The sequence below is a fragment of the Eupeodes corollae genome, chromosome 3 (genome assembly GCF_945859685.1).
Source record: "Eupeodes corollae chromosome 3, idEupCoro1.1, whole genome shotgun sequence".
NCBI lineage: Eukaryota > Metazoa > Arthropoda > Insecta > Diptera > Syrphidae > Eupeodes > Eupeodes corollae.
In genome coordinates, this window is record NC_079149.1 from 107,885,099 (window position 1) to 107,894,414 (window position 9,316).

Sequence of the window (9,316 nt, forward strand, 5' to 3'; positions counted from 1 at the left end):
ATTAGGATGAATGTCATAAAAATAAAAAAAAAACAGAAACAAAATAATAAACACAAACACCCATATTGATGAGTTTGGAATTTTTATTTCTCAAAATAAAACTCAACTTATTTTAAGGATTGCCCGGTTTGCTCTTTTCAAACACGCTGCTGTCCTGTCCAGCGTCAATCGCATCGTGTAAATAAGTTCAAGTAACCTGCAGAACCCGTTTTCGCGGAAATAATTATCCTATGATATTGTCTACTTACCTTCAACCTTGCAAGAACACAGTTCCCGAAGACAGTTAACGAGGCGAGTGGAATACCTAAGATGGTAATTTTTGAAGTTCAGGTAAAAAAATATGTCCGGGAATAAAGAACAGAAAGAGAGATCAAAAGAAGCCGTCGCACTAATTACATTCTGCGTCATCGCGCCAAAAGTCCAACTTTTTCATATTTTCTAAAAAGTGCAACCCAATTTTAGAAAACTGCAACGCTGAATATTTCGCAGTCATAAAATATGGAAATATCTTTTCGGAGTTTGCAAAAATAAATAAATCGGGTTAATCATCAAAGGTCTCTGGTGATGTGATGGAGGTGGGAACCAAACACAAAAACGTTCGATTTAGTTTTGCAAAATTCTAGGAAAAAATTACTGTAATAAAGTTTAAGGTATCTGTTGACAAATGTTTCTAAAGATAAAGACAAAGTATGTACCAGTATTTTTTTATAAGAGGCGCATAGGTTTTATGGATATGTTTTGAAAAATTGCATTATATTATGGCGGCTTATGGAATATATTTTTCAAGACTTAACTATATGTTCAAAGCAAAATGCCGATATTTTCTAGGGTACAGTAATTAGTTTTTGTTTAAAGTCTTCTATCGTTGGAGACTTTTTATCTATAACAAGGAAAAAATTATTGATGATTTTAAAAACTAAATAGTGGGATTAATGACAAAACAATATTTTGAGATTCCTCATGCAGAACTATAGTTAAATTTTCACAAATACATTTCGATCACTTTCGAAATCGAAAGCGGGGCTTAAACTTTGAGTTTGGAGAAAAGAAAACTTAGGGTAAGTTCATTAATGTAAAAATGCAGCAGTAATGCAAGATCTGCGTTCATAAATGTAAATAGACTGCGTTACTGCAGTCGGTAACGCTGTTCAAAAAAACAGTCTGACAGCTGAAATGCGAACACACTTAGGCCAGTTTAATGGCCCATTGTGATACCACATGAATCTTGAGGCTTCCTCCTAAGCTCAATGGAACCAGTTAGAGTCTCTTACGAAACGTGAGAGGCTGATTATCCCGATATGATTTAGATCGTTTAGATCGTTAAAGAAAAATTCTCCTAGGTAATTCTTGCGTTTTCGAGCTAGAGCAGGGCATGTGCAGAGAAGATGAAGAGCCGTTTCTTCCTCTTCCTCGTCCATACAGCTTCTGCAAAAGTCATTTGAGAATACGCCTAGTTTCATGGCGTGCTTTCCCATTAGACAGTGTCCGGTTATGACACCTATTATCGAGCTTATATGCGATCTGCTTAGAGAGAGCAAGCACCTTGAACGTTTTAAATCCAGTGTTGGCCAGATGTTTTTTGTGGCTTGACACGTGGTGATGTTGGTCCACCTGGTGCCTGCCCTCCTCACAGCGTCTTGCATTAGTAGCAGTTTACAAGTAGCGATTGGTATGCCAGTACTTGCCAAACGTGGTAGGATGGGTTGTACTGTACCGTTCCTGGCGAGTTCATCTGCCTTACAGTTACCTGGAATGTCTCTATGGCCCGGCACCCAGCAAAGGTGAATATTAAACTGTTGCACCATCTTCGTTAGAGATGATCGACAGTTATGGACTGTTATAGAGTTTGTAGAGACTGAGTCCAGAGATTTGATAGCGGCTTGGCTGTCGGAGAAAATACGGATATCAGATGTTGATATCACGTTTTCTTTGAGCCAAGACAAGACTTCCTTAATCGCCAAAAGTTCCGCCTGGAACACGCTACAATGATTGGGAAGGCGGAATGAGAGACTTAATTTCAGTCGTTCAGAGTACACACCACCACCAACCCCTTCTTTGGTCTTTGAGCCATCTGTGTAAAAGTGGATTGACTCATCCTCTAAGAATGTCCTATCCTCCCAAAAAGATCTGGTAGGTATAGAAATCTGGAAATTCCTATCGAATTGTAGTTGGGGGATGGTGTAGTCTGTGTGCTTTGGAATTGATTCTAAGTACCTTAGAATTACGGAGTGGCCAATGTTGCTGTTAGTCCACTGCGACGAAGCATTGAGGCGGATAGCAGAGCTTGCAGCTATTTGTTTACTAAATATGTCAAGAGGTGTAAGGTAGAGCAAGGTGTCCAGTGCCGCAGACGGGGTCGTGCGAAGCGATCCGCTTATATATAGGCAGGCTGAACGTTGAACTTTATTTAACTTATCCCTGTTTATACCTTTCTCTAAAGCAGTCCACCATACTGCTACACCGTACGTTAAAATCGGTCTGATTACCGATGTGTATAGCCAATGCGTGATTCTGGGTTTTAAACCCCATTTATTACCAATAGCTTTTTTGCAAGAAAAGAGAGCTACAGTAGCTTTTTTGACTCTTTCCTGTACGTTGCGTTTCCAATTTAGTTTTTTGTCTAAGACAAGACCTAGGTATTTGGCCTCGTCTGAGAATTTTAATTGGATTCCTTTAATGTAAGGAGGGTTGACAAATGGAATTTTGTATCTCCTCGAAAATAAGACCAGATCGGTTTTGTGTGGGTTAACACCCAGTCCACACCGATCAGCCCAGAGTATTAGTCTGTCCAAGGCATTTTGTAAGAGTTCTTTTAGGATATTAAGATGCTTTCCTGAAACTGCTATAGCAACGTCGTCCGCATAGGCTATCACTCTGAAACCCTCCACATCCAGACTAGTTAGGATTTCATTCACCACTAGGTTCCAGAGGAGAGGGGATAGAACACCACCTTGCGGTGTCCCTCTACTAACGAATCGTCTGCTAGAAGAGTTGCCCAGTTTTGAATTAATTATTCTGCTAGTAAGCATTAAATGAATTAACTCCCGAAGCGAACTCTCTACATTTAGAGATGTCAGTGCAGAAGTGATTGCAGATGTGTCCACGTTGTTAAAGGCACCTTCGATGTCAAGGAAAGCAACCATAGTGAACTCTTTATGATGGAGGGAATATTCGATGGTGCGTACTAAAGTGTGTAACGCTGTTTCCACCGATTTACCCTTACAGTAGGCATGTTGAGACGAAGACAGAAGTCGTATTAAGATTAAAATCGGTAGAGTTCAATAAGTTCTTAGAATGCGATTTACGACAGCAAATTGAAAACGGAAGCAAAAAGCTTCGCTGGATTAATTCAAAATCCGATATCTATAGAAGAAATCTACTTCAACACCCAATCAATCCTTCAAGTCTGGTTTCAAATGCAGTTGATGTCTCAACGGATTTAATTTTTGACACTATCAGAGCAAATAACTATAAATCTTGTTGGTATGACAAAGAATGTAGGAGAAGTAGAAAAAAAATCTTTCGCGCTTCTTAAAATCTTTAGAAAAAACAATAATTTGGCCTCTAAGTCCCTTTATCTTCAGGCAGAATGTACAGAAGATTGTGAGGCCTTAAAAAACAACAATAACTAAAAAAACTGCCGTTGAATCCCATACAGTGTCATCATGTCATGTGCATCATACGCATTCTAGCTGGCCGAAGCAATAAGTCAGCGGTCGCTCCTATTGATGTGGATATAATGGCCACATACTTCAAAACACTTTTCATAGCAGACCCTGGTCAAATGAACATAAGTTTTGCACTACCATTCACTTATATTGATGAGTTAGATTCCCGGATTAGAGGATAATAAGGCTCCGGGCTTATAGATGGAATACCGGCCGAGTTTTACAAAAATGCCAAAATGAACAAATTTTACTTTTAGTAAACAAGATGTTTATAGATGAAACAATTTCAAATAGCTTCCGATCTTCATACATTTCTGTAATCTTTAAAAATGGAGTTCCTAACCTACCGGAAAACTATAGGGGAATCTCAGTTCTCAGCTCTCTGCGGAAAATTTTCACACAATTACTGAACGTAAGGCTTCTTTCCTGCGTTGAAAGGAATAATAAAATAAGTTGTTTTCAAGCTGGGTTCAGAGCAAATCTCTCTACAATAGACTAAATTTTTACTCTAACGAGTGTTGCTAAAAGTTTTATTGATAAAAAAAAGAACCTCTATCCATTTTTTGTAAATTTCAAAGCCGACTTTGACACTATAAGCAGAAGGTTACTACTTTTCAAATTTACAGGTATAGGCTTGTTTACAAAGTTCATAAGAATATATGAACAACTAATATCAAATACAAGCTCAGTAGTAAAAATTGGTATGAGATTGTCAAATCAATTTAAATCTGAAACTGGAGTACCACAGGGTTGCATTTTGAGTCCCTTGATTTTTCCCTCTTTATTAATGACATTGAAGATCAAATTCCAGGTAGTGTTATTTTTGGAGATGTACTTATCAAGGTGCTTTAAATGCAGATCATTTCTAACCGATAACCCAGAGACTTTACAGTTTCAGATTAACAAATTAAAACAATATTGCAAAACTTGGGACTTTAAAATAAATACTTCAAAGCCAAAGATAATAGTTTTTAGATCTCAAAACCCAAGTAATAGGACTAATCGCAACTGGCAGCTTAACGGCTGAAACAAAGAAGAAGTGATTGATAACAAATACCTAAATTTTGGAGCTAATTTTAATGACAAAGTAAAGGTAGCAAAAGCGTCGACTAAATTTAAAATATTTGAGACAACTATTAAAAGTTCTATTTTTTACGCTAAAAAAGTTTATGGCTGAATCATAAACACAATTCAGCTTCGGCTTCACCTGAAGTTAACGAGTTTAGCCATAGGAATTCAATGCATGCTATCACAATGTAGCTTTGACCTCACGTTTTGTTCGACAATCGTAAGAAAAAGAACGTAATGTGACTCTATACAAAAGCTCTAGTTCAATTATCTGAACATTTGCTTTGTCTGACAGCTCAACTGCTGTAAAAAGATGTCAACAAACAAAATATTTGCTCCTTGGAGGGATGAAATAATAGAAGTGTCATTCAAAGCAACCTCGAAGCAGGCCCACCGTAACGCAGACGAAGCCGAAGTGTGTTTGTGATTCAGCCATTATGGATCCAAGTAATTAGAAGTAATCAAATTAGTCCAACGGTACTTTTTCAAACGTGTAGGTACACCAAACTTCGCTATTTACATTGAATCTGGCCTGCCTCCAATTTACTTACAAAACCTCAAAGCTAACGCAGACTATTTTGTTAAATTAATGAGTAGACCTTATAATAATATTGAGCAAAAGATTATTTTGATAGCCCTACGGGGTATGTCCTCTCCTTTTAAAGGCTGGTTTGATTTGGCATCAGAATATAACAATCCGTTGTCACTAAGTATTGATAATTTAGGAGCATTTAGAAATGAACTGTATGACCTTATTTCTATTATAGATGAAACAATGTATCTAAAATCAATAACCCGGGCAAGGGAGTCTGCTACAAGAACAGCTTACTCTAAACTCAACCTATGTCTCGAATGTGACAACTATTTTTGAAACGAGTTTACTGCCAATGAGATAAGTCTAATCTTTAAAATGCGAGTTGAAATGCTTGACTATATTTCGCACCAAATTTACATTGTTGGTCATTAAACCACCAGCACGCTTACGTTGAGTGCAAACTGAAGAAAATATCGCAGCTGTATCGGCCAGTGTTAATGATTACCATCAAATATCGATTCGTCGTCATTTGAACCAATTGGGCCTCTGTTACTCAACAACGTGGAAAATTTTGCGCAAGGATTTAAGTGTGATGATTTTTAAAATACAGCTGGTGCAAGAATTGAAGCTGAACGACCTACTGCAACATACAATTTTTGGTGAAAGGGCTCTTGGGAAGCTTGCCGAAGTTCCACTTTTTTACCGAAAAATTGTGTTCAGCGACTAAGCTCATTTTTGGTTCAATAGGTACGTAAATAATCAGAATTGTAGATTTTGGAGTGAATATCAGCCAGAAACATTGCAAGAACTACAAATGCATCCAGAAAAAGTCACAGTTTGGTGCGGTTTATGGGCTGGTGGCATCATTGGACCGTATTTCTTTAAAGATGATGCGAATTGTAACGTAACTGTGAATGGTGAGCGCTACCGTGAGATGACATCCAACTTTGTTTTGCCAAAAATGCAAGAGCAAGAGAGACTGTGCCAAATGCCACACAGCATGCGCAACAATGGACCGGTCAGTTGGCAGCCTATAGATCGTGCGATTTAAATCCTTCAGACTATTTTTTGTGGGGCTATGTTAAAGATCATGTCTATACAGACGCTTAAATTGACGCATTGGAAGACAACATGGAAAAATTTATTCGTGAGCTACCACCCGAAATGTTGGAAAGAGTGTATGCAAAAATCGGACTGAGCGGGTGGACCATTTGCGGCGCAGTCAAGGTCAACATTTGCATGAAATAATCTTCAAACATTAAATTATATGGACCGTACTATCGATTCAAATAAAGATTTCATACATTTTTCTGAATTGTATGTTTTTTTTTGACAAAAAACTTTCCTATAGCTTTTTAAAAATCACCCTTTATAAGATCTGCGAGAAGTTTATCTGTTTGATCTCATATTATAAGAAGATGCAGAAAAAATATGGAAAAGAATTCGCATATACACAAAGAAATGTTAACTCTTTGTAAAAAAAACAAGCGTACCTAAAAATAAAATTGTGGAACTATCAAAATTGAACAGAAGGTTTCTTCAAATACTAAGTTTTAGAACGATTTAACATTAATTTGTCAGCTTATGACTAATTTCTGGTGAATCTGTCACTCAAATTGGCAGCAAAAGATCAGGGGAACTTAATTGAATTATTTGATACGAACAATAATTCAAAACTTCTCTTCTCAGGGTTTTGAAAGATATACATACATGTTTTTAAGAAAATAGAGATCTACACTGCAGAAGCAATTTAAAAGGTGTGATTAGACTCTGTCAAGTAATTTTTGCCTATTTTGACTTCTAAATTCTTCAAAATTAAAATGACTACACAAAACTCAAATGTCTAAAAAAAAATTAGGAATACATTGGGCTGAAATGGCTTGGGATTAAATGGCTTTTTTGTATGTGCATGACTTAAGATAATGCATAAAGTAGTATAACGTTTAATTCACTGTCTTATTATATAAACTTCTATGCATTAATCAGTGGAGCCATTTATTGAAAAACCGACCAATTGTTTAAATAAAAAAAGTCAAATCTGACGTTTAGAAAATTTAAGAAATTGATTCAAGTAGAAGGTGTCAACATCAGTCTCTTCTATAAGGATAAATATTTTTACCTTGCTCTTTAAAAAAATTATTCAAAAATACAAATACATTTATGAGGCACTTCAAAGTATGTAATTCACTTTAGAAGATTATAATGTCATATAATGTAATAATCAGCACCTTAGAGTTTTGACAGCAAAAATGATGATTTCGAAGTAATCAGAAATATAAACGGGCCAAACAATAACTCTATACATACATACAATATGTTAAAGTGCAACTGTCTCTAAGCCAAAGAAAAGTTCGAAGAGTTAAGAAAAGTACAAGCACTGGTATTGTCGTTTCTTAAATACACGTTTTTCTACCCTTTTTTGTAAGAAAATATGAATCGAATCTTATTTATATAAAAACCTTTCAAAAGCTATTTGTTTCTTAACCGAATGTTATTTTTTCCATTAACATTTACAATATGGGAATGAGCTTATTAAGAACTAAATATTGCGTTTACGCTCAAATACACTAAATAAATGTAATGGCCTAATCACAATCACACGTATAGTCGATTTCTTCTGTCATAAAGCGCAACCATACAAATTAAAAGACAAAAAGTGACATTTAAACTTTGGACGTTGAGAACTTGCAAATTTGAAGAATAAAAAAACGTGACGAGAAGACAATTTTTATTTTGTTAGAGATTTGGTTTTTGTGAATTTAAGAAAACCTTACGTGACACCGCAAGGCAAGACACTTCATTGAAGACCCACTGACAAAACCTATATTTCAAAGTTGAAATTCGTGTGTTTAGACAATGGAATGCATACACAAAAGGCACTTACATTTTTCTGTTTATTACATTTTTTTTCAAATTTATTTCTATTACTTTTTTCCAAAAAATTATTGATGGAGTTATGTTCTTGCCTCAATTCTTCAACAAATTATAAATATATAATGACAGTAGCTGTCAGCTGTCAAAGCGCAACAAAATTGAAAATAAAAATATCTTTTATCGAGCTTACGATAATTACTATCTAAAGCGAGTACAAGGCTCAGGGAAACATTTCAGATGGCCTCATTAGACTCCATTATTTCTATTCAATATGTCAAAGTCGGTCACGACCGTACGCGTAATTATGGTTTAGCTACAATGTATTTAAGTCACTTTCACAGGCAACCTTTTATTGATTTAGTATGAATTAATCTTTTGTTCTTGTGGACAAAAATATTAATTAGAACCTAAAGTAATATCGCTTTCAAATCTGCTTCTCTTTGCTTTAATTTTAACAATTTCACGTCAACCATATTTTTTCCAAAATGTCAATTAAGGTCCATCCATATGCAAAAATCTATCAACAAAAATTCATACAGATCTAAACGTGTGCAAGGTTCGATCATAATAATAAAATAAATACCTATAAACAATATCCACTCAATAAAATGACATTTAGTAGTGAATATTCAGAAATCCTCTGATTGGGTAGCTGTCGTTTTTAGTATAATGTCTTTATATTAGTGGAATTAAAATAATCCAAGTATTTTGTTTTCATTTTTGAAACGAATGCAACACTTTATATCGTTTTTTTTTTAATTTTGCGATCGATTTTTAATGAAGTTAGGACAATAAAAAACATAAAAATTCGGTTAGCAGCAATCTAATAAAATACGCATAGCAGTTTCTAAAAAAAATAATTATAACAAAATTATAGGTAGGTACAAAAAATTCCTATAATACTTTGTTTAATTTCTAATTTTCCTTCTATAAATTGAGAAATTTGTGTCGCCGCTTATTGAATTCATCGCATTTATATAAATTTTATAGTCCTGCATATTTTTATCAGCCTTTATCATGTGCATGCAACAGATATCTATACCTGCAATACCAACCAAAATACATATACCAAATTGAAGTTGATAATGTATCTCGAAAAGTAATTTAAAAATTCCATACTTTTCTACACAAAATGCAGGTGAATTCAAGTAGAATAAAAAATGGTAGACGT